Raw genomic sequence first — 24,995 nt, forward strand, 5'->3', positions numbered from 1 at the left:
AAAGATAGGATACGCAATTGACGTAAGGGGGATCTGCGGTATGGAAAAGTCGCGGCTGGAAAGTGAGCGTTAGACCCTTACCTACACGACTCTAAATACCAGCGGTATCCCAAAACCAGCGTTAGGAGCCTCTAACGCTGGTTTTGACGGCTAACGCCAAACTCTAAATCTAGGCCTCCATGTCTTAGGAAAGAAATAAAGAAAAAAGTGGTATATTGGATCCTCTTTTAAAGAAAAGGAATTCAGCACTTTTTTTAAAAAAAAACAGTAAGGTATTTTATTTAAATTAACCCCATTCAATCTAGAACTATAACTGGGTTTCTCTATGATAACCTAACAAAGGAATATATTACAATGTGACTACATCATCATTACCCTGTTCTATTATATTGAACATTGTTTATCCCTTTACAATTCATTGCTATAAGAATATAGCAAACAATCATGTAACATGAGCAATCTGCTTATACCAAGTGATGATACTTATTAGAATGCCTAGATAGATCACATAAGCAATGCCCATGTATACTTTTTGAGCAATAATCAATCCATTCATAAGATAATTAGGTGACTCATGATACTCTCAGATAGCTGTTTTTATGCGCTATTTTCCCAAATAGCGTGTCTGGCTCGTGACCGCGGTTACCACCGCACTCAAGGTCAGTCCAGATTCCTCCTATTTCAATATAGGGAACTAAACAAAGAGTACCTCTGATTGACTTGTATACATCGGATGAAGCGGCTTACTTCAATGATTAATGTCCTAATGTGATCTATCTAGGCATGCTAATAAGTATTTTCACTTGGAATAAGCAGATTGCTCATGTTATGTGATTGTTTGCAAAAAGTATCTGCTGGTTATTAGACACTATCTGATATGACATGTTGATATATTCTTATGGCAATGAATTGTAAAGGGTTAAACGACGTTCCATATAATAGAACAGGGTAATTATGTATTCCTTTGTTAGGTTATCACAGAGAAACCTGGTTATAGTTCAAGATTGAATGGAATTAACTTAACATTATTCTTGAATATATATATATATATATATATATATATATATATTTACATTAAAATACCAAGTACATTGTTGAAGATATACTTGGGGTTTTAATATATGTGAGTCTATACAGGACAGAGCATATAAAGCATTTATTGCTGACATAAACTGGTAATACAACCAATTATAAATACACTCAAGTATACATATATAGAGCATGCAATTTAAACAACTTTCCATTTTACTTCCATTAACAAATTGTTCAGTCTTTTTATATTTACAGTTTTTGAGTCACCAGTTTTTATTGTGCATGTGCAAGAATTCATAGACTATGCAGGGTCTATAGAGGTGTCATTAGAACTGTCGCCCAACATGAAGTGGACAGGGCCTGTGTGTGGACCATCATCATTTAAAAAGAAAATAATTTATCAGGTAAGTATAAATTGTGTTTTCCTTCATAAAATGATGATGGTCTACAGTCCTCCATGAATTTATACCTAAAACGATGGTCTATGTTAGGGACAGGGTGTGAAAATACTTTCTCAGACAGTTCCTATTTATTGAACACCACAACCTGAAGGACTTTCCTGACGAAAACTGCTTGTGAAGAAGCAAAGACAATCTAACAATAACATTTGGAAAAAGTATATAAAGAGGGCCATATGGCAGCTTTGCAAATCTGCTCTAATGATGCATCATTCTTTAATGGCCCACGATGTTGCAACTGTTCTTTTCGAGTAAGCTGTAATACGTTAAGGAGGCTACTTACCCGCCACCAAGAAAGCCTTGTGAATCATCTGTTTAAGCCAAGATGCCAATGCTAACATAGTAGCTTTTCCCCTTACTAGTCCCAGAGTAATGCACAAACAAGTAGCTTGGAGATATAACTTTAAAGCTCTAACTACTTACAGATAATGCCTTTAAATCCAGATGTATCCATTTATGCCTTTAAATCCAGATCTGCCTTTAACCCTATACATTGTAAATCCGCTCCTATGGAGGTATTTCTAGAATTGGTGGAACGTGATTTAAGACAAATGAAAAGCAATCATAATTGTAACTTAAAAGATAAAGAACAAAAAGCACTAAAAGAACTTAAATCTGATAAAAGTATAGTGATAAAGGCAGCGGACAAAGGGGGGGAGTCGTAATAATGGATAAGTCAAAATATATTACAGAATGTGAACGTCTTCTGAATGATGAAAGTACATATAGGAAGTTGAATGCAAACCCTTCAAGTATGTTTAAGAAAAAAATGGAGGTCTATTTATTAAACTGGAAAGATAAAGGGATTTTAGATGAAAATTAATTTAATTAAATTAGTATAAAATTCCCAAAAATTGCAACTTTATATATCTTACCAAAAACTGCACAAAAACAAAATAACCCCCCCCGGAAAGCCTATAGTATCAGGGGTTAATTCCCTTACAAGTGACTTATCCAAATACATAGACATTCTTCCTTAACCAATAGTTAAACTAACCAAATTATATTTAAAAGACACAGTGAGTGTTCTAAATGTACAAAAGAATACAAAATGGAATAATAATTATGGGCTAGTCACGGGTGATGTAACGTCTTTATATATCATTATAACCAAACAAAGAGATTTGAAAGCAGTAAACCTTATGCTAATACAACTTAGTGATTTATGTGAAACACAAATAAAATATATCCTAGAGGGTATTTAAATTATTTTGGATTCCAACTTTTTCTGGTTTAAAGGGACAGTCTACACCAGAATTTGTGTTGTTTAAAAAGATAGATAATCCCTTTATTACCCATATCCTAGTTTTGCATAACCAACACAGTTATATAAATACACTTTTTACCTCAGTGATTATCCTGTATCTAAGCCTCTGCAAACTGCCCCCTTATTTCAGTTTTTTTGACAGACATCCATTTTAGCCAATCAAAACTGGCTCACTGGAACTTCACATGCATGAGCAGTGTTATCTATATGACACACACATGAACTAACACCCTCTAGTGGTGAAAAACTGTCAAAATGCCCTTAGAGAAGAGGCGGACTTCAAGGGCTTAGAAATTAGCATATGAACCTCCTAGGTTTAGCTTTCAACTAAGAATACCAAGAGAACAAAGCAAAATTGGTGATAAAAGTAAATTGGAAAATTGTTTAAAATTACATTCTCTATCTGAATCATGAAAGTTTATTTTGGACTAGACTGTCCCTTTAATTACGATTATTATTTACTGATTGGAGGGACGGCGAAGGGTACGCACTTTGCCCCCAGCTATGCAAACCTATTCATGGCAGCATGGGAGGAGACATGGATTTATTGTGGGCATGGCTGGGGGCAAAGCATTGTATCCTACCATCGCTACATCGATGATGTGTTTTTTATATGGAAAGCAGAGGAAAGTGATTTGATTTCATTCCTAGACTATTTGAAAAATAATGATTGGAATACAGAATTCACATGGAAACATAGTCAATATAGGGTTCATTTTTTAGATCTTGAAAAATTTTTTATAGAATAAGACAGATTAAAAAAAAAAAAACCTTTAAAAAAACTAATGTAAATAATTATATTGGTTTAGATAGTTGCCATTATATGGCAACATAGAGAATGTCCAGAAGGGGCAATTTCACAAAATTAGAAGAAATTGCAAAGATAATATTTATTTTGGACAAGCACAAATAAAAAAAAAAAAAATGTTTCTTAGATAAAGGCTTTAAAGAACAGAATTTAGATAATACAATCAATGAGATTGGAAAATTAAAAAGATGTGAAAGGTTAAAATATAAAGAAAGAAAAATTTGGAATGCAAATAATAATCTAAATTTCTTTTCTAAGATATAGTGAGTCCACGGCTTGAGTATTTACTGTTGGGAATATCACTCATGGCCAGCAGGAGGAGGCAAAGAGCACCACAGTTAAACTGTTAAGTATCACTCCCTTACCCACAACTCCTAGCCATTCTCTTTACCTTCGGTGCATGGAGAAGGTGAAGTTTAGGTGTCTGAAGAAAAATTTTGATTTCATCTACAAGCAAGTTTTAAGGTATAGCTGTATTCCACGTCATTCCTTGCAGTTAGGTAGTGGTGGCTTTAAAGCAGTTAGGAACTTGTAAAGAGGTACTTACTGAGTTTTCCTAACAATTGCTGCCCTGGTTTAGAAAGCCAGAGTTGGCTACTCTGTTCATTCATTTTCAAAGGTCTCTGTGAAGAACTGTGTCTTCTCATACCTTGTAACTGTCTACATACCGGACAGCGGAGCAGATAAGTGCTTTTTCTTCCAGTTGGGGAGACCATGCACTTAACAAATTAAAAGGCACTGCTTTTTTATTGGGACATAGATAATCATGTTGTATGGTTTACACTGGGGCATGAAGCAGGCACTGTAGCATGTGTGAGACTAACAATTAACCCTTTGAATGTTAAGCACTTTACCCCCTGGGTGTTAAGCTGTTTTAAGGTTTTTTTTTTTTTTTAACTTTTATTTTTTTGTTCAGACCCCCAAGAATTACACTGTTAGAAAGGTTAGGCAATTACCTTTCCAACGGTGGGTCTTGGGGGTCTGTAGCTTCTTAGATGCCTGATATACAGGCTTCTAAGCAGCATGCCCCCTGCTCCTATACTTAAAATTGTGAATTTTAAATAAAGTTGCACGGTCACGTCATCGCGTCATTAGGCATGACGTCACCACGCATAACGTGAAGCCCCGGCGAGGCCTGTCACTATGAAGGCCCAATTCTGGGTAGGAGCGGATGGAAGCCCCCAGATCTCCCTCAAGGTGGGAGAGTGCTAGCGACGGCTCTGAGCCGTCATTAGCACCAGAGTGGAAAACTATGCAACGGCTCAGAGCCGTCGTTAGCACTCAAGGGGTTAAACTCTTTTAAAAAGAAAGGGTAAAATGTTTTTTTTTTAATATATACATATATATATATATATATATATATATATATATATATATATTTATTGATATTTCAGTTCAGGGTACAGAAGAGAAAAAAAAGGGAACATTTTCTTTATGTTAACATATTTGGGGGTTATTTATATATTCATTTTTATCAATCATAACTCAATTCCCCAAAAGAAAAAGAAAAACAGCAACCTAACATTTTGCTCCAGCGATAATATGTACTAGTTACCCTAGTAACTTCCTTACCCTTGAATAAACATCATTTTCTGTATCACCCAGATAAAAATTCAACAAGAACCTAACAGAACTAGACAAACCAAAACCAACCAAAGTAGAACAAAAAGAAAAAAAAAAAAAAAAAAGAGTGTCCTCTCCCCTCCCGCTCCGCAACTCCTCCATTACTTTGAAAAATTCTATTATAAGAAATACTTCCCTGATTTTAGCTGTGGAGCTGCGATTCAAAATAAACCCAGCTTAATCTTTGTGAATGATAGTGGGAAGGAGGGATTGAAGCCTCCTTGCCAGAATAGCCGTTAGTAGTTTATAGTCTGTGTTTAGGAGCACGATAGGTCTATAGGATTCTTTTCTCGTCGGGTCTTTCCCTGGTTTAAGAATAAGAGCTGTGTTAGAGGCGACAAAGTCAGATGTTGGCGTGCTGCCCTTAATGTATAAATCATTAAATAGCGAAGTTAGGTGTACTGTTATTTCAGATGACAATATCTTATAAAATTTGTTCGGAAGAGCATCAGGCCCCGGGGCTTTATTTGAAACTAGATTTTAATTGCTATGAGGGTTTTTTGCTCAGTAATAGGAGAGTATAAATTATCAAGAAGATCGGGAGTTAGAACCGGGTAGGTCATTTTCTTCCAGAATTCTTCTCGTTCTGTGAAATTTGATGTCTTAGAAGTATAGAGGGTTCTATAGTAATCCTCAAATACTCCAATCAGTTCAGCTGATGATTTGAAATGCTTACCTTCCGATGATATGAAGTCTATTATAGGGGAGGCTTTATCACATCTGACCAGGTTTGCCAGGAGTTTCCCTGTTTTGTTTCCATAGTGGTATAACTTAGCCTGTAGTCTAAGGTCACTTTGAGATGTTTTCTATAAGTAGAAAGAATCTCTATCTGCTAAAGCACATATATATCTGGACCAGCTTTCTGGAGTTTTCTGATATATGTATTGGTTATATGTGTTTGTTGCTGCTCTCGGGAGCTCCCCTTCCCTCCTCTTGAGTCTCTTAGACCTGGATATACTATATGCCATTATTTCCCCCAGTAGGACCGCTTTGGCTGTTTCCCAAAATAATTCCGGTCGGGATATGTGTTCTCGATTGAAATAAACATATTCACGAAACTTGGCATTCAACCAATTTTTAAATTTATTATCAGCAGCTAGATATCGTGGGAACTGAAAACCTCTGTTCCCTCTCTCTGAATAGTTTGATTGGAACTCAAGGGAGATCGGGGCATGATCAGATGTGGTAGTTGGTAAAATTCCAGCTAGCACCTTAGATTTGCAGAGTCTCTCATCTATTAAAAAGAGGTCTATTCTGGAGAGTGTCTTATGTGCCCGAGAATGACATGTGTAATCTCTAGAGTCAGTATTCTGTAGTCTCCATATGTCGCATATCTTTGCGTTTTTAGTCAATTTAACAAATAATTTTGATTCTAGGTTATCTCTCTTCTGTCTCAACCTATCAAGTGGATATTTTGGTGCCATGTTAAAGTCACCTCCGAGTATCAAGTAGCCCTCTGCGTATGTCATGAGCTTATTTTGTAAATTTTCCCAGAACAGGAGGCTGAAGACATTGGGAGCGTACACATTGCAAAATGTATATAATCTTTTCATTATTTTAATTTTCACAATTAGGTACCTTCCCTCCCTGTCTGTATCTATATGTACAACTTAATATATAAGTTTCTTCCCTAAAAGGATCGCTACCCCACTTTTTCTTTTAGATGTAGAAGAAAATATAACAGAGCCGTCGTTAGCACTCAAGGGGTTAAACTCTTTTAAAAAGAAAGGGTAAAATGTTTTTATTAGGCTTTATTTACTGACACATTTACTTGTAAAACAATACAAGTTTAAACTGAAAGTAAGGCTGAATTTTCTATTCCAGCAGTTTATTTCCCCTTTGCTTTAAAATAAAACGATGCAACATTTAAAACTGTCCGGTTTGAAAAAACTGTTATTTCTGGTAGCTATTTTTAGTGCCTCTCTGTGTCGCAGCAGTAATTTGAGCTTGGCAGTTGCGGTCACATGACCAGCTTTACTTCCTAACGTTTCTGAGGAAAAAGATTTTCTCCTTTTTTGGGTGATCTGGTCTTAATTAATAACGGAAGTGATTTTTTTCCTTGGCTTATTTTAATTGAATATTAAAATCTTTGAAACTTTATTTACTGTTTCAAAACATGTCTGATATGGAGAAATAGCCTGCTCTCATGAATTCATGCTTATTATGTTTAGATGCACAAATTAGGCCGGTGAGGTAGCTCAGCTGGTAAATGCCCTGACTACAACAAAAAAGCCTGTTTAAAAGATCCAAGGTCACAGGTTCGACTCAGCCCTTCATCCTTCCGAGGTCAATAAAATGAGTACCATTAAATTGGGTAATAACAACATCTATTACTATTCAGTTGGTGAATTGCGAGCACTGAGAAAGCGCTTTGAGTCCCACTGGGAGAAAGGCGCTATATAAATACTAGTGATTATTATTATTATAAATTGCAGTTCCTATGCAATTTTGTTCTTCAAGTGTCAAGAAAACCTTGCAAAATAAAGGTAACATTTTCATGCCTAATGTCTCTCAGGATGATGCTGTTAAAATAATACCTCAGCTTCCTTCTGCTACGTCCCAAGCCTCAACGGCGTCACATGCATTGCCCTGCGTTTACTCTATAACTCCTAGTGGAGTTTATTTAAAAGCAGAAATTGCTGCCCAGGTATCTTCAGCGGTATCTGCAGCATTAGCTGCCATTCCCAGATTACAGGGAAAACGCAAGAAGAAATCTAGAAATTCAGAAAGTAAGGTGCCTGTCCTCAATTCTCCTTCCCAAGTTGCCCTTTCTTATGAGGATGATACATCGGGACTTTCTGAGGGTGAAATCTCAGATTCCGACAGTATAATTCCTTCTTCTGAGACTGAGGTGGTATCCTTCAGATTTAAGCTTGAACACCTTCGTGTTTGTTAAAGAGGGTTTTAGCTCTTTTAGATGACCCCGATACCCCTGTTGTTGTCACTACTAAGAAATCTAGTAAAATTAATGGGTTCTTTGATGAACCTTCCACTTTAGAGGTGTTTCCTGTGCCGGACTGTGCTAGAGAGATTATCTTACAGGAATGGGAGAAACCAGGGATGTCTTTTTCCCCGTCTCCCATTTTTAAGAAAATGTTTCCTGTCGAGGACTCCATTAAAGACCCTCGGTATACTGTACCCAAAGTTGAAGCGGCCATTTCCACTATGGCTAAGAGAACCACTATTCTGCTGCTCTTTTAAGGATCTGATGGACAAGAAGCTGGAGGCTTATTTGAAAAAGATTTATGTTCATCAAGGTCTCCAATGGCAACCTGCGGTGTGTATTGCCACAGTGACTAGTGCGGCATCTTATTGGTTCAACGCCTTGTTTGATTCTCTTCAAGTAGAGACTTCCTTGGATAAAATTCAAGATAGGATTAAAGCTCTTAAATTGAACAATTTCTTTATTGCAGATGCCATTTTACAGGTTGTTAGATGAGGAGCTAAAACTTCTAGTTTCACTGTCCTAGTCCGCAGGGCGTTATGGTTGAAATCCTGGTCTGCGGACGTTTCCTCTAAAGTCAAGCTACTGGCAATTCCTTACAAGGGCAAAACCTTGTTTGGACCAGGTTTGGCAGATATTATCTCTGATATTACGGTTGGAAAAGGGTCTTTTCTACTTTAACTTAAGAAGAATAGGCCTAAAGGACGTCAGAATAATTTCTGTTCCTTTCGTAACTTCAGAGGAAAGCCTTCCCTTTCTTCTTACAAGCAGGAACAATCCAAGTCTTCTTGAAAACCCAATCAGTCTTGGAACAAGGGGAAACAATCAAATAAACCAGCAGCTGATTCCAAATCAGCATGAAGGGTTTGCCCCCGATCCATGATCGGATTAAGTGGGGGGCAGACTTTCTCAGTTCTCTCAAGCCTGGATACGAGATGTCCCAGATCCCTGGACAGTGGACATAGTATCCAAGGGTTACAAATTGGAATTCAAGACTTTTCCTCCCAGAGGCAGATTCCTTCTCTCAAGATTATCTGCAGACCAGATAAAGAGAGAGGCGTTCTTGAAATGTATACAACATCTTTCCTCCCTAGGAGTTATAGTTCCAGTGCAGTAACAGGGCCTCGGGTTCTACTTCAACCTATTTGTGGTTCCCAAAAAAGAGGGAACTTTCCGTCCCATTCTAGACATGAAGTGTCTAAACAAGTTTCTCAAAGTTCCATCCTTCAAGATGAAGACTATACGCTCCATTCTTCCTTTAGTACAAGAGGGTCAGTTCATGACAACCATAGACCTAAAGGATGCATATTTTCATGTTCCTATTCACAGAGACCATCACAGATTACTGAGATTTGCCTTTCTGGACAAACATTTCTAGAACGGATCCCAGAATTGCTTGTGGAATTGCTGTGGCAACCTACTTGGATGACATATTGGTTCAGGCGCCATCTTTTCAACTAGCAAAATCTCACACAGAGATATTGCTGTCTTTTCTTTGTTCCCATGGTTGGAATGTGAATCTAAAAATAGCTCCCTTGCCCTTGCTACAAGAGTAGTGTTCTTAGGGAGCATAATAGATTCTCTATTGATGAAGATTTTTCTGACAGAGGTCAGGAAAAACAAAATAATTTCCTCTTGCCTCTCTCTTCAGGCTTCTGCTCATCCTTCAATGGCTCAATTTATGGAGGTAATCAGTCTGATGGTGGCTTCCATGGACATCATTCCTTTTGCTCGATTCCATTTGAGAGCTCTCCAGTTGTGCATGCTCAGACAATGGAATGGTGACCACGCAGATCTATCCCAGAGAATAGACTTAGATCAGTCGTCAAGGGATTATCTCTCGTGGTGGATTTCTCAGGAACATCTGCCTCAGGGCACATGCTTTCGGAGATCTTCCTGGGTGATCGTGACCAGACGCCAGCCTGCTGGGCTGGGAAGCAGTCTGGAATTTGTTAAAAGCTCATGGCCTTTGGACTCGGGAGGAGTCTGCTCTTCCCATCAACATCTTGGAGTTAAGGGCGATTTACAATGCTCTATTGGCTTGGCCTCTGTTGTCCTCAGCCAGAGCGTAAAGAAAATCAGTGAGCCTCAAGGCAATAGGTACAAATCCTTTATTTATCTTCCATCAGGAATAACAGCAAACTAAAAACTGCAAGACAAGCAGTGTGCTGTCAGCCTCTCATCTGACGCGTTTCAGCTGAAGTGACTTAATCGCAGATGCCTACACAGTGCCTCATAGTCTTACATAGCAATGTGATTAGGCCAATAATGAGGGTCTGCAGTCAATCAAATTACCATATTAAACAAAAAATGAACATGACAACTGTGCGTTAATTTAGAAAATTTTAAAGCCTAACTGATTAACACTAATTGGGAGATATTATTAGAGTTCAACACTACCTATATGTGCACTCAACACTTTAATCAATATGCAGAGAAAACTTCTCATAATAAATCCCAAAATTCCTTTTGAAAAAGCAAACATAATACCATGCTAGTGAAAAAAAAACATATTACAGGATTTCATAAGAATTAAACATACAATACAAATGTTGAGGAGGTTTGGGACTAGATGAGGAGTGATAAAGGGTGTTAGACTGTGAACATAACTCTATTAATGAGAACCTCAGGGACTAAACCCATTTCAGGAAATTAATGATATCCCCACTAATGTTAAATCCTAGTGGTCTTCTGGTTCTAAGAAGAAATATCCAGAAGGCCTCCCTGTGAAAAAGTTTGGCTATTTTGTCTCCACCCCTAGGACCTTCATGTACACGTTCAATAACACACCACTTAAATGTATTGGCATTTTTATTATGTGAATGAATAAAGTGACGTGCTAAGTCTGAGCAATCTAATCCTTGATCAATGTTATTAAGGTGCTCCCTAATACGTGAGCGTGCCTCTCTTGAGGTATTGCAATTTGCACTGGGAGGCAGTGTTAATTTTGTCGACTAAACCTAGACTAAAATGACAATAAAACTAAAGAAATGCTGATGACTAAAATACGACTAAAACTAAAATGGCATTTTAGTCAACAGACTATGACTAAAACTAAATCAAAATTTGCTGTCAAAATTAACACTTTATGCAAGGTGTTATAATCAATCCATATCTAATTACTGCTCTTTTGTAAAATAAAAAAGCAAGGCTATCTTCTTGTTTATTTACAAAACTAGGTTTTATTTAATTTTAAGATAAATAAAGACATGTTATATACCACAACAGTTAAATATGTTAAATCTGTATTGCATGTTCAAACCTTAATACCATGGATAAAAACAGGTTAATAAACCTTTACTCCAGCAGTATATAATGAGTTTGGAAGTTCTAGAGCAGTGTTAATTTTGTTGCTGAAATTTTTTTCCAATCTGTGAACAATCAATTGATTCTTCCTATAGAAATAAGAATAACCCACAAGTATGGGTTTAAGTTATGCTGTGCCTGTGCTAGCTGCAGAAACGTTTTGTTGTGTGTAGTTACTTGATATTTGTTTTAATTAGGGATGCACTGAAATTTCGGCCGCAGAAAATGGCATTTTTGATTATTTCGGTTTTTGGGTTTTTTTGCCTTTTATTCTCGGTACAATTATTGTGTAGCATATTTCAAATTTGAATACCAGCCTAGAGCTGCTGTTTGAGTTCATTACTTGACTTACTGTTTTGCATATAATAATAGTTTTCTAGGATTATACTTTATTTTGATAATTGGTAACAAAAAAAAATGGTTACATCTGATTCTGTTACACAGAACTAAATAAAGAATAATACTAGCGATGCACCAAAATTTGGGCTGCCGAAAATGTGCAATTCCAATTTTGGCCCAAAGAGGACCAAAATGGCTAAAAATGTACAGCCCTCCCCTGTTCTATTAAGTTACATGTCTATTCTTAGCATAAGGTGATCAGCACAGCACTGGCATGGTACACAGTGCACACACATAAGTACCGTGACATAATGATATTCAATACCAGCAGAGGCCTTTTTTTTTTTAGAAGGAAACCAAAGTTCTGAATACAGTAATTAAAGGAGGATAAGTAACATGTTTATAAACACTTGATATTATCAGACACAGCCCTAAGCACACACTGTGAATATCTATAAGCCTTATATACAGTGCTCATACATCAGCCTCTTCTGCGTAGACATTCTATTCGCCTGAGGAAAATATGCATGCACACTATATATGCATAAGTCCCAAGCTGGCACACAGTTGGTACAAATTAGCACCCACCAGACAGTGTATACAAAAAAGCACAGTAACTTTCTATAACCACCTTGCACGTAAGCTTGTAGCTAAGTCCGGTGGTCCTGGTGATAGGTGACAGGCAGACTCCATTTGGGGATCCGGACATATAATCTGACAGGTCAGTGTGAGACCCGAACCAGGAACTAGGCAGAGATGCGATGAGTGGCGATCAGGTGCAGCCACCCCCATCGCATGGAATAACTACACCCAAAAACAAAACACATGTCTACCTCGTATTGTTGTCTGGCTATAACCACGCTCTCCCTTATAGAGCTACGACCATTTGTTGGAGCGTTCCCGCCTTCAAGTTCTCTCAGCTACACACACACACTGTAGTTAAAAAAAAATTAAAAATTCAGTTTCGGTTTTTGGCCAGGGGCATCCTGAATTTTCGGTATCGGTTTCGGTCCAGAATTTTCATTTCAGTGCATCCCTAGTTTTAATTATTAACAGAGAACTATTAAAGCTCTTATATTGGGTAATATGTGCAATACAGTTTACAGTTTTCTTTTTAATATATTTTAAAGTTGCACCTCTGTTAGTTTATGAAAATATAATTTATGCTTACCTGATAAATTCATTTCTCCTGTAGTGTAGTCAGTCCACGGGTCATCCATTACTTATGGGATTATATCTCCTCCCTAACAGGAAGTGCAAGAGGATCACCCAAGCAGAGCTTGTTACAAACTGCTGTTTGTAACTGGCCCTTTAAATGGAAAATTGCCCTGCTTCCCTGGATTTTGGAGAAGCCTATTTGCCAGCCTCCTTCCACATGACTATGGCCCCTGGAAGATTGTGCCCCTGAAAACCTATTAACTTTTGTTGGGTGTGTGTGGCCCTTTGGGAACCGTCTGGGGACATATTGTGACTTTGGTGAACAATGCCCCCTTTAAGACTATGTCCCCAGACCTGTGAAATGACTTGTCCCTGGCTTTCTCCCACTTGGTTCAGTTTCATTGTGTGCCATTAAGAGTTAAATTTTGTTCAGCTTCAAGAAACCTATTCTAAATACAAGTCTGCTGGGATTAGCTCTAATTAGGCTTAGTGATCAACTTTCCCATTGTCTAATCAGACTAGTATTGATAAGGTGGACTGCATTGTTTTATTGTGTGTAATGTTATCTGCTGAAGTAAATGTTGTGGCCTGTCAAAGGGAGTGTCTCTCTATCTAATATCAAATGTGTGATGGGGGATTTTATGCCTCCCCCTGAGAGTGTCCTGTTTGCATGTAACCTCAATAAAAAGGAGGCTGTGTGCTCCAGCACATCAGACCTATGTTGACCCTCTAACTTGAAGCTTTGACTCATGTTTGTAGGATACAGCTTATAATCACTACAGGGATTGCTATGTTTTTCATACTCCCTTAGCTACAGGGATTGCTACAGAAGGAAGAGGTTCACCTACTGGAGCCTGGTCATAGGTCCAGGGCGCAGAGCAGACGGCGAGATACCAGCCCAGCAGCGGTGGTTCATATAGTCTGCATTACTGATGGTGGCTACGCAGTAGTTATAGTGTCCACGGTGCTGCTGCTCCTTTGGTGAGCGCTAGGAGCATCCTTTTCTACGGTCCAACTTCCAGCCAGCCTGGAGGCAACCGTAACATTTGGCGGCAGCGGTGGGATTGGCGTCCTAGCGCAAGGAGCAGCACCACAACAGCACTGGTATCGTAGGAAAGTTATTGAGGGCAACGCTAGCCACTGCGCAGCGTCCCTACCTAAAGCAGCATGGAGCTGACAAGATACTGGTCAGAACCCTGTGAAGAGCACCTCAACCTGATCCGTCGCTATGAGGGCGCGGATTTCGTTCCAGAGGTAAAGAGGCGGCTAGTCCGATATGGTCCAGACCCTGCGCAGGAGGTAGTCAGTCGCCTCATCCGGGAATTGGCTACTGAGAACGAAGCAGCACGAGCCTTTGAGCGCCAACTGTGGAGCTTGGGGGTATGGACACCTGCTCTCCAGCGAGAAAATGAGTTACAGGGGGCAGAGACAGTTGGTCCTGTCCCCCAGCAGCAGAGTGAATTGCAGGGAATTGGGAGCCCAGACTCCATTCCCCAGCGGCAGGCTGAGTTACAGGGGGCAGAGACAGTTGGTCCTGTCCCCCAGCAGCAGAGGAATATGCAGGGAATTGTGAGCCCAGACTCCATTCCCCAGCGGCTGGAAGTATGTAAGGGAGAGGAGAGCAGCGACCTCCCTCCCCAGCGGCAGTATACTGTGCAGAGGGAAGAGACAACCGGTCTCCTTCCCCAACCCCAACCAGAGATACCAGAGGCAGCAGGCCTCATAGACTGGTCCTGGGAGGACCCCCAGCAGGCAGGTGGAGATGGGACCGCAGTCTCTCTACCGGCCCTACAGGGATGCTGGGCAGGCGGCCCAGATCCCCAGCGACAGACCCAGCTACAGGGAGGGGAGAGCATCGACCTCCCTCCCCAGCCGGAGTGTGCCTTCCAGGGAGAGGAGACAACCGGTCTCTCTCCCCAGCCGCAGCATGTTCCACAGGAAGCGGAGAGCATCGACCTCCCTTCCCAACGGCCGCCGGAGTATCAGGAGGAGGAGGTAAGCCAATCTCCCCCTCCCCAGCTAACTCCTAACTTGGGCCCAGGGTTAACAGTGGAGATGTTAACCCCCACTGACCCCCACGTTCCCTTTGCCACCGGGCAGGACTATGCCCCAATTCCCCCAGCAGAAGAGCTGGCATCAGGACAGAGCGCTGCTGGCCTCTGCCCTACAGACCTTGTCCTTGTTACAGGACTGGCCTGCAAACCCCTCACCCCAGCAGAAGCGCTGGCACCAGGGCAGAGTGCCGCTGGCCTCTGCCCCCCAAGTACCATCAGCTATTTGCCCAGCTGCGCCAGGAAGGCCGAGGATGCTACACTTTCATCCTACAACCTGGAACTTACAGGCCAGTACTACGTATTGTGGGGGGGCTACTTTGCTGCTAACGATTATTTGTGGGTAGGTTGCGAGACTAACTTAGGCACTGACCGGCAGAAGGTCAGGTGCCTGGTTAGTCTCCCTCCAAAAGGGGAGATATGTTACAAACTGCTGTTTGTAACTGGCCCTTTAAATGGAAAATTGCCCTGCTTCCCTGGATTTTGGAGAAGCCTATTTGCCAGCCTCCTTCCACATGACTATGGCCCCTGGAAGATTGTGCCCCTGAAAACCTATTAACTTTTGTTGGGTGTGTGTGGCCCTTTGGGAACCGTCTGGGGACATATTGTGACTTTGGTGAACAATGCCCCCTTTAAGACTATGTCCCCAGACCTGTGAAATGACTTGTCCCTGGCTTTCTCCCACTTGGTTCAGTTTCATTGTGTGCCATTAAGAGTTAAATTTTGTTCAGCTTCAAGAAACCTATTCTAAATACAAGTCTGCTGGGATTAGCTCTAATTAGGTTTAGTGATCAACTTTCCCATTGTCTAATCAGACTAGTATTGATAAGGTGGACTGCATTGTTTTATTGTGTGTAATGTTATCTGCTGAAGTAAATGTTGTGGCCTGTCAAAGGGAGTGTCTCTCTATCTAATATCAAATGTGTGATGGGGGATTTTATGCCTCCCCCTGAGAGTGTCCTGTTTGCATGTAACCTCAATAAAAAGGAGGCTGTGTGCTCCAGCACATCAGACCTATGTTGACCCTCTAACTTGAAGCTTTGACTCATGTTTGTAGGATACAGCTTATAATCACTACAGGGATTGCTATGTTTTTCATACTCCCTTAGCTACAGGGATTGCTACAGAAGGAAGAGGTTCACCTACTGGAGCCTGGTCATAGGTCCAGGGCGCAGAGCAGACGGCGAGATACCAGCACAGCAGCGGTGGTTCATATAGTCTGCATTACTGATGGTGGCTACGCAGTAGTTATAGTGTCCACGGTGCTGCTGCTCCTTTGGTGAGCGCTAGGAGCATCCTTTTCTACGGTCCAACTTCCAGCCAGCCTGGAGGCAACCGTAACAGAGCTGCTATATAGCTCCTCCCCTCTACGTCATATCCAGTCATTCGACCGAAACCAAACGAGAAAGGAGAAACTATAGGGTGCAGTGGTGACTGGAGTTTAATTAAAATTTAGACCTGCCGTAAAAAACAGGGCGGGCCGTGGACTGACTACACTACAGGAGAAATGAATTTATCAGGTAAGCATAAATTATATTTTCTCCTGTTAAGTGTAGTCAGTCCACGGGTCATCCATTACTTATGGGATACCAATACCAAAGCTAAAAGTACACGGATGACGGGAGGGACAGGCAGGATCTTTACACGGAAGGAACCACTGCCTGTAGAACCTTTCTCCCAAAAACAGCCTCCGAAGAAGCAAAAGTGTCAAATTTGTAAAATTTTGAAAAAGTGTGAAGTGAAGACCAAGTTGCAGCCTTGCAAATCTGTTCAACAGAGGCCTCATTCTTAAAGGCCCAAGTGGAAGCCACAGCTCTAGTAGAATGAGCCGTAATCCTTTCAGGAGGCTGCTGTCCAGCAGTCTCATAGGCTAAACGTATTATGCTACGAAGCCAAAAAGAGAGAGAGGTAGCCGAAGCTTTTTGACCTCTCCTCTGTCCAGAATAAACGACAAACAGGGAAGAAGTTTGATGAAAATCTTTAGTTGCCTGCAAATAAAATTTCAGGGCACGGACGACGTCCAGATTGTGCAGAAGTCGTTTCTTCTTTGAAGAAGGGTTAGGGCACAATGATGGAACAACAATCTCTTGATTGATATTCTTGTTAGTGACTACCTTAGGTAAGAACCCAGGTTTAGTACGCAGAACTACCTTGTCTGAATGAAAAATCAGATAAGGAGAATCACAATGTAAGGCCGATAACTCAGAGACTCTTCGAGCCGAGGAAATAGCCATTAAAAACAGAACTTTCCAAGATAACAGCTTGATATCAATGGAATGAAGGGGTTCAAACGGAACACCTTGCAGAACGTTAAGAACTAAATTTAAGCTCCACGGCGGAGCAACAGTCTTAAACACAGGCTTAATCCTAGCCAAAGCCTGACAAAAAGCCTGAACGTCTGGAACTTCTGCCAGACGTTTGTGTAAAAGGATAGACAGAGCTGAAATCTGTCCCTTTAACGAACTAGCAGATAAACCTTTTTCTAAACCTTCTTGTAGAAAGGACAATATCCTAGGAATCCTAACCTTACTCCATGAGTAACTCTTGGATTTGCACCAATATAAGTATTTACGCCATATTTTATGGTAAATTTTCCTGGTAACAGGTTTCCTAGCCTGTATTAAGGTATCAATCACTGACTCCGAGAATCCCCGCTTTGATAGAATCAAGCGTTCAATCTCCATGCAGTCAGCCTCAGAGAAATTAGATTTGGATGTTTGAAAGGACCCTGAATCAGAAGGTCCTGTCTCAGAGGCAGAGACCATGGTGGACAGGACGACATGTCCACTAGATCTGCATACCAGGTCCTGCGTGGCCACGCAGGCGCTATTAGAATCATCTATGCTCTCTCCTGTTTGATCCTGGCAATCAATCGAGGAAGCATCGGGAAGGGTGGAAACACATAAGCCATGTTGAAGACCCAAGGTGCTGTCAGAGCATCTATCAGTACCGCTCCCGGGTCCCTGGACCTGGATCCGTAACAAGGAAGCTTGGCGTTCTGGCGAGACGCCATGAGATCCAGATCTGGTTTGCCCCAATGATGAAGCAGTTGGGCAAACACCACCTGATGAAGTTCCCACTCCCCCGGATGAAAGGTCTGGCGACTTAGAAAATCCGCCTCCCAGTTCTCCACGCCTGGGATGTGGATCGCTGACAGGGGGCAAGAGTGAGACTCTGCCCAGCGAATTATCTTTGAGACTTCCATCATCGCTAGGGAACTCCTTGTTCCTCCTTGATGGTTGATGTAAGCCACAGTCGTGATGTTGTCCGACTGAAACCTGATGAACCTCAGAGTTGCTAACTGAGGCCAAGCCAGAAGAGCATTGAAAATTGCTCTTAATTCCAGAATGTTTATTGGAAGGAGTCTCTCCTCCTGAGTCCATGATCCCTGAGCCTTCAGAGAATTCCAGACTGCGCCCCAACCTAGAAGGCTGGCGTCTGTTGTTACAATCGTCCAATCTGGCCTGCGGAAGGGCATCCCCTCCATGCACTGAGCCACTGACGGGTGTTGAATGGAATGAAGGACACGGCAAGCATTTAGAAGTTTTGATAACCTGTCCTCCGTCAGGTAAATTTTCATTTCTACAGAATCTATAAGAGTCCCTAAGAAGAGAACTCTTGTGAGTGGCAATAGAGAACTCTTTTCTACGTTCACCTTCCACCCATGCGACCTTAGAAATGCCAGAACTAACTCTGTATGAGACTTGGCAGTTTGGAAACTTGACGCTTGTATCAGAATGTCGTCTAGGTACGGAGCTACCGCTATGCCTCGCGGTCTTAGTACCGCCAGAAGAGAGCCCAGAACCTTTGTAAAGATTCTTGGAGCCGTAGCTAACCCGAAGGGAAGAGCTACAAACTGGTAATGCCTGTTTAGGAAGGCAAATCTTAGATACCGGTAGTGATCCTTGTGAATCGGTATGTGAAGGTAGGCATCCTTTAAATCCACTGTGGTCATGTACTGACCCTCTTGGATCATGGGTAAGATGGTTCGAATAGTTTCCATTTTGAACGATGGAACTCTTAGGAATTTGTTTAGGATCTTTAAGTCCAAGATTGGTCTGAAGGTTCCCTCTTTTTTGGGAACCACAAACAGATTTGAATAGAATCCTTGCCCGTGTTCCGACCGCGGAACTGGGTGGATCACTCCCATTAGTAAGAGGTCTTGTACACAGCGTAGAAACGCCTCTTTCTTTATCTGGTTTGCTGATAACCTTGAAAGATGAAATCTCCCTTGTGGAGGAGAAGCTTTGAAGTCCAGAAGATATCCCTGAGATATGATCTCCAACGCCCAGGGATCCTGGACATCTCTTGCCCAAGCCTGGGTGAAGAGAGAAAGTCTGCCCCCCACTAGATCCGTTTACGGATCGGGGGCCCTCACTTCATGCTGTCTTAGGGGCAGCAGCAGGTTTTCTGGCCTGCTTGCCCTTGTTCCAGGACTGGTTAGGTTTCCAGCCCTGTCTGTAGCGAGCAACAGTTCCTTCCAGTCTTGGAGCGGAGGAAGTTGATGCTGCTCCTGCCTTGAAGTTACGAAAGGCACGAAAATTAGACTGTTTAGCCCTTGGTTTGGCCCTGTCTTGAGGCAGGGCATGGCCCTTACCTCCAGTAATGTCAGCGATAATTTCTTTCAAACCGGGCCCGAATAATGTCTGCCCTTTGAAAGGAATATTAAGCAATTTAGATTTAGAAGTCACATCAGCTGACCAGGATTTAAGCCACAGCGCTCTACGCGCTTGAATAGCGAATCCGGAGTTCTTAGCCGTAAGTTTGGTTAAGTGTACTACGGCATCAGAAATAAATGAATTAGCTAGCTTAAGGGCTTTAAGCTTGTTCATAATCTCATCCAATGGAGCTATGCTAAGGGTCTCTTCCAGAGACTCAAACCAGAATGCCGCCGCAGCAGTGACAGGCACAATGCATGCAAGGGGTTGTAATATAAGACCTTGCTGAACAAACATTTTCTTAAGGTAACCCTCTAACTTTTTATCCATTGGATATGAAAAAGCACAGCTATCCTCCACCGGGATAGTGGTACGCTTAGCCAGAGTAGAAACTGCTCCCTCCACCTTAGGGACCGTCTGCCATAGGTCCCGTGTGGTGGCGTCTATTGGAAACATTTTTCTAAATATAGGAGGGGGTGAAAAAGGCACACCGGGTCTATCCCACTCCTTGTTAACAATTTCTGTAAGCCTTTTAGGTATAGGAAAAACGTCAGTACACGCCGGTACTGCAAAATATTTATCCAGCCTACATACTTTCTCTGGAATTGCAACCGTGTTACAATCATTCAGAGCCGCTAATACCTCCCCTAGTAATACACGGAGGTTCTCAAGCTTAAATTTAAAATTTGAAATGTCTGAATCCAGTTTACTTGGATCAGATCCGTCACCCACAGAATGAAGCTCTCCGTCCTCATGTTCTGCAAATTGTGTCGCAGTATCAGACATGGCTCTATTATTATCAGCGCACTCTGTTCTTATTCCAGAGTGATCGCGTTTACCTCTTAATTCTGGCAATTTAGATAGTACTTCAGTCATAACATTAGCCATGTCTTGCAAAGTGATTTGTATGGGCCGCCCTGATGTACTTGGCGCCACAATATCACGCACCTCCTGAGCGGGAGGCGAAGGTACTGACACGTGAGGAGAGTTAGAAACAAACGACAGCCATGTGGTAAAAATCATGCCCATAAAGTTTTATCACCAAGTACCTCAGAAAAAACGATTAACATGCCAGTAAATGTTTTAAAAATGAAAATTATGAAGTGTTATTAATAAGCCTGCTGCTAGTCGCTTTCACTGCAGTGCAGGCTCAAATATTACTTTAATATAGACAGTATTTTCTTAGTGAAATTCCATTCCCCAGAAATACCTCAGAGTATACATACATACATATCAGCCTGATACCAGTCGCTACTACTGCATTTAAGGCTGCACTTACATTACATCGGTATTAGCAGTATTTTCTCAGTCAATTCCATTCCTTAGAAAATGATTTACTGCACATACCTCCTTGCAGGTGGGCCCTGCATGCTATCCCCTGTTCTGAAGTTACCTCACTTGGCCGAGAACAGCAAGTGGATCTTAGTTACGACCGCTAAGATCATAGACAAACTCAGGTAGATTCTTCTTCTAATGCTGCCTGAGAAGAAACAACACACTCCGGTGCCGTTTAAAATAACAAACTTTTGATTGAAGAAATAAAAACTAAGTTTAACACACCACAGTCCTCTCACACGTCCTATCTATAGTTAGGTGCAAGAGAATGACTGGATATGACGTAGAGGGGAGGAGCTATATAGCAGCTCTGCTTGGGTGATCCTCTTGCACTTCCTGTTAGGGAGGAGATATAATCCCATAAGTAATGGATGACCCGTGGACTGACTACACTTAACAGGAGAAACTTAATTTTAAGTTTAATAAAGACATTATATATCACAACAGCTAAATCTCTGTCTGTATTGCATGTTTAAACCTTAATACCATAAATAATAACAGGTTTTATGTTTACTCCTGGAGTATGTAATGAGTTTGGAATATTATAGAGAAATACTTAAATAATGCATTACACTTTAACTAAAATCCCTTAGATTTTAGTTGAGTAAAATCTACTAGTGATTTAGTCGACTAAAATCTACTGGAGATTTAGTTGACTAAAACTAAAACAAGTCAGATGACTAAAATACAACTAAAACTAAAATGGCATTTTAGTCAAAAGACTAAAACTAAGACTAAATCGAAATTTGCCGTCAAAATTAACACTGCTGGGAGCACTCCACTAGATAGATCACAAACTTTGTATGGCAGTTGGTACATTCACTCATGTTGAAGACCTTTTGTGTTACATATGATTGAAAATGCTTGGTAGGTCTCGTGTGGCTGCAGGCTATACATTGTGAGAAGTGACACGTGTAATGTCCTTTAGAAGTGAGCAAACTGCTCATTCTAGTTACCCTGTTTTTAACCATGCTGGGTGCAATAATATTACCCAATGTGGTTCCTCTTTTGGAAACAAAATAACATTCCCTTGATACGTAGTCCTTGAGACTATCCTCCCCTGTTATAATGGGCAAATGTTTGGTTATGACCCCACAAATTTCATTAAACTGGAGACTAAAAGAGGTAACAAAAATGGGTTTGTCTTCTTTGAACTTAGGATTTCAATAGGTACTCTTCCCTTGTAGAAGAGTACTCCTATCTAGCTTTTTTACATCAAGGTATGCCCTATTTATGGTTTTCTCTGTATAACCACGTTCAAGCAGTTGGGTCATCAGAAAGTCTCCCTCCTTTTGAAAGTCCAGCTCATCAGTGCAATTTCTCTTAAGCCTGATGAACTGGCCCTTTGCCACTCCAAAGTCAGTATGCCTGGAGTGAGAAGACTTGGAGTATTGTGTTTGAGGTAATGGGCTTCCTATATAAACTGTTTAGCAAATTCTGTGGGAATACACAAGAAAGAAGGGTGCCTCCTAGTGTAATAAAGTTTACACGGTATGTAATCAAACACAATGTAAGACAGGTACTCACAATGGAAGCAGCACCCACTTGTGCTTAGTGACACCTACTGGGATCTCTCAGTGTCCCAGCTCACTGCTCCTTGGATCCTGCACACCTCCGTTCTGGGCATCTCCCCAAGGTATAAACTCAGGCTCTCAGTAAGGTGAAAGTTAAAATCCAATTTTAATAAAATACAATGTAAAACCATAGGGTCAAGCAATAACCACTATTTAATAAAATGTTGCAACGCGCTTCTCAGCCTACAAGCTGTTTCATCAGGCAGGTATGCCTGATGAAACAGCGCGTAAGCTGATAAATGTGTTTTATTACATAGTAGTTACTGCTTGACCCTATGGTTTTACATTGTATTTTATTAAAATTGTATTTTAACTTTCACCTTACTGAGAGCCTGAGTTTATACCTTAAGGAGACGCCCAGAACGGAGGTGTGCAGGATCCAAGGAGCAGTGAGCTAGGACACTGAGAGATCCCAGTAGGTGTCACTAAGCACAAGTGGGTGCTGCTTCCATTGTGAGTACCTGTCTTACATTGTGTTTGATTGCATACTGTGTAAACTTTATTACACTAGGAGGCACCCTTCTTTCTTGTGAATTCCCACAGAATTTTCTAAACAACTTCCAATTGGATTGAGAAGGAGCAGCCAACAGAGGAGAGTCAAGAACCCTTTGTAGTCTCAAAAAAAGACAGAGTAAACACTATTGACCATACATATGGACTGTTAAGATAAGAATCTCCTATTTGAGATATAAAAAATTGTGTATATAACATCTGGACTAACCTAAGACCGTATTATTATTTTGAGTTTGTGAGATACAAGATTTGCTATAAAACTTTGCCATTATTCTGGTGTATTGCGCCCCCTTCAGTGGTGACGAGGGATTGTCACCAGGTTGTTCTTCCTATATAAACTGGTGACCACTTTACCTGAGGATACATTCCCTCTCAGAGTGACATCAAGATAAGGAATCTGTTCAGACTCTGATGTGGCTGTAAATTGGAGGTTGATATGATTGTCATTGAGGTAGATGGTAAAATCTGCTAATCTATCGTTCCCTCCAGTCCACACAAACAGGAGGTCATCTATATACCTCTTATAAGACCAAATACAGGTCCTAAATGGGTTATGCTCTCCAAAGACGTGGGACCGCTCCCACGAACCTTATAAAGAGGTTGGCATAGGCGGGGGCAAATTTAGTTCAGTTGTCCTCAGCCCAGTTTATCAGGTTCCAGTAAGACAACATAACCTCTGTGGGTTACATCAATCACCAGGGAGGAACTCTGAGTTCCTTAGTCATGAAGGAGGTTACTCAGATTCTTCAGTGGGCTGAGACCCACAATTGCTGTTTATCTGCCATCTACATTCCAGGAGTAGACAACTGGAAGCAGATTTTCTGAGCAGACAGACTTTTCATCCCGGGAAATGGGAACTCCATCCGGAGGTGTTTTGCAACTTAGTCCTCAAATGGGGGGTGCCGGAGTTAGATCTGATGGTGTCCCGTCAGAACGCCAAGCTTCCAAGGTACGGTTCAAGGTCAAGAGATACGCAGGCCGTACTGATAGATGCTCTGGCAGTTTCTTGGGTTTTCAGGTTGGCATACCTGTCTCCTCCGTTTGTTTTCCTTCCACGAGTCATTACTTGTAACAGGAGAGGGCGTTGGTGATTCTAATAGCCCCTGCGTGGCCTCGCAGGATCTGGTTTGCAGACTTAGTGGAGATGTCATCTCTCCCACCTTGGAGACTACCTCTGAGGAAGGACTTCCTGATTCAGGGTCCCTTCCTTCATTCAAATCTCGTTTCTCTGAAGCTGTCTGCTTGGAGATTGAACACTTAATTCTCTCTAAGCGTGGTTTTTCTGAGTCGGTCATTGAGACCATGATTCAGGCTCGCAAGCCTGTTACTAGAAAGAGTTACCATAATGGCGTAAATATCTTTATTGGTGTGAATCCAAGGGCTACTCTTAGAATAGAATTTTAATTCCTAGAATTGTATCTTTTCTTCAGGAAGGCCTGGAGAAGGGATTGCCAGTCAGATTTCTGCTTTATCAGTTTTACTACATAAACGTTTGGCGGATGTGCCAGATGTACAATCTTGTCAGGCCTCGGTCAAAATCAGGCCTGTCTTTAAGTTTGTTGCTACTCCTTGGAGCCTTAACCTTGTTCTTAAAGTGTTACAGCTGGCCTCGTTTGAGCCGTTGCATTCCATAGACATTAAGTTGTTATCTTGGAAGGTTTTGTTTCTTGTTGCTATCTCTTCTGCTCGAAGAGTCTCGGAACACTCAGCTCTGCAGTGTGATTCCTCTTATCTTATTTTTCATGCCGATAAGGCGGTTCTTCGTACTAAGTTAGGTTTCCTTCCTAAGGTTGTTTCTAATAGAAATATCAATCAGGAAATTGTTGTTCCCTCTCTGTGTCCTAATCCTTTTTCTTCCAAAGAACATTTGTTACACAACTTGGATGTTGTACGTGCTCTTAAATTCTACTTAAAGGCGACTAAGGATTT

Source organism: Bombina bombina, chromosome 3, assembly GCF_027579735.1.
Source record: "Bombina bombina isolate aBomBom1 chromosome 3, aBomBom1.pri, whole genome shotgun sequence".
In the NCBI taxonomy this organism is placed as follows: domain Eukaryota; kingdom Metazoa; phylum Chordata; class Amphibia; order Anura; family Bombinatoridae; genus Bombina; species Bombina bombina.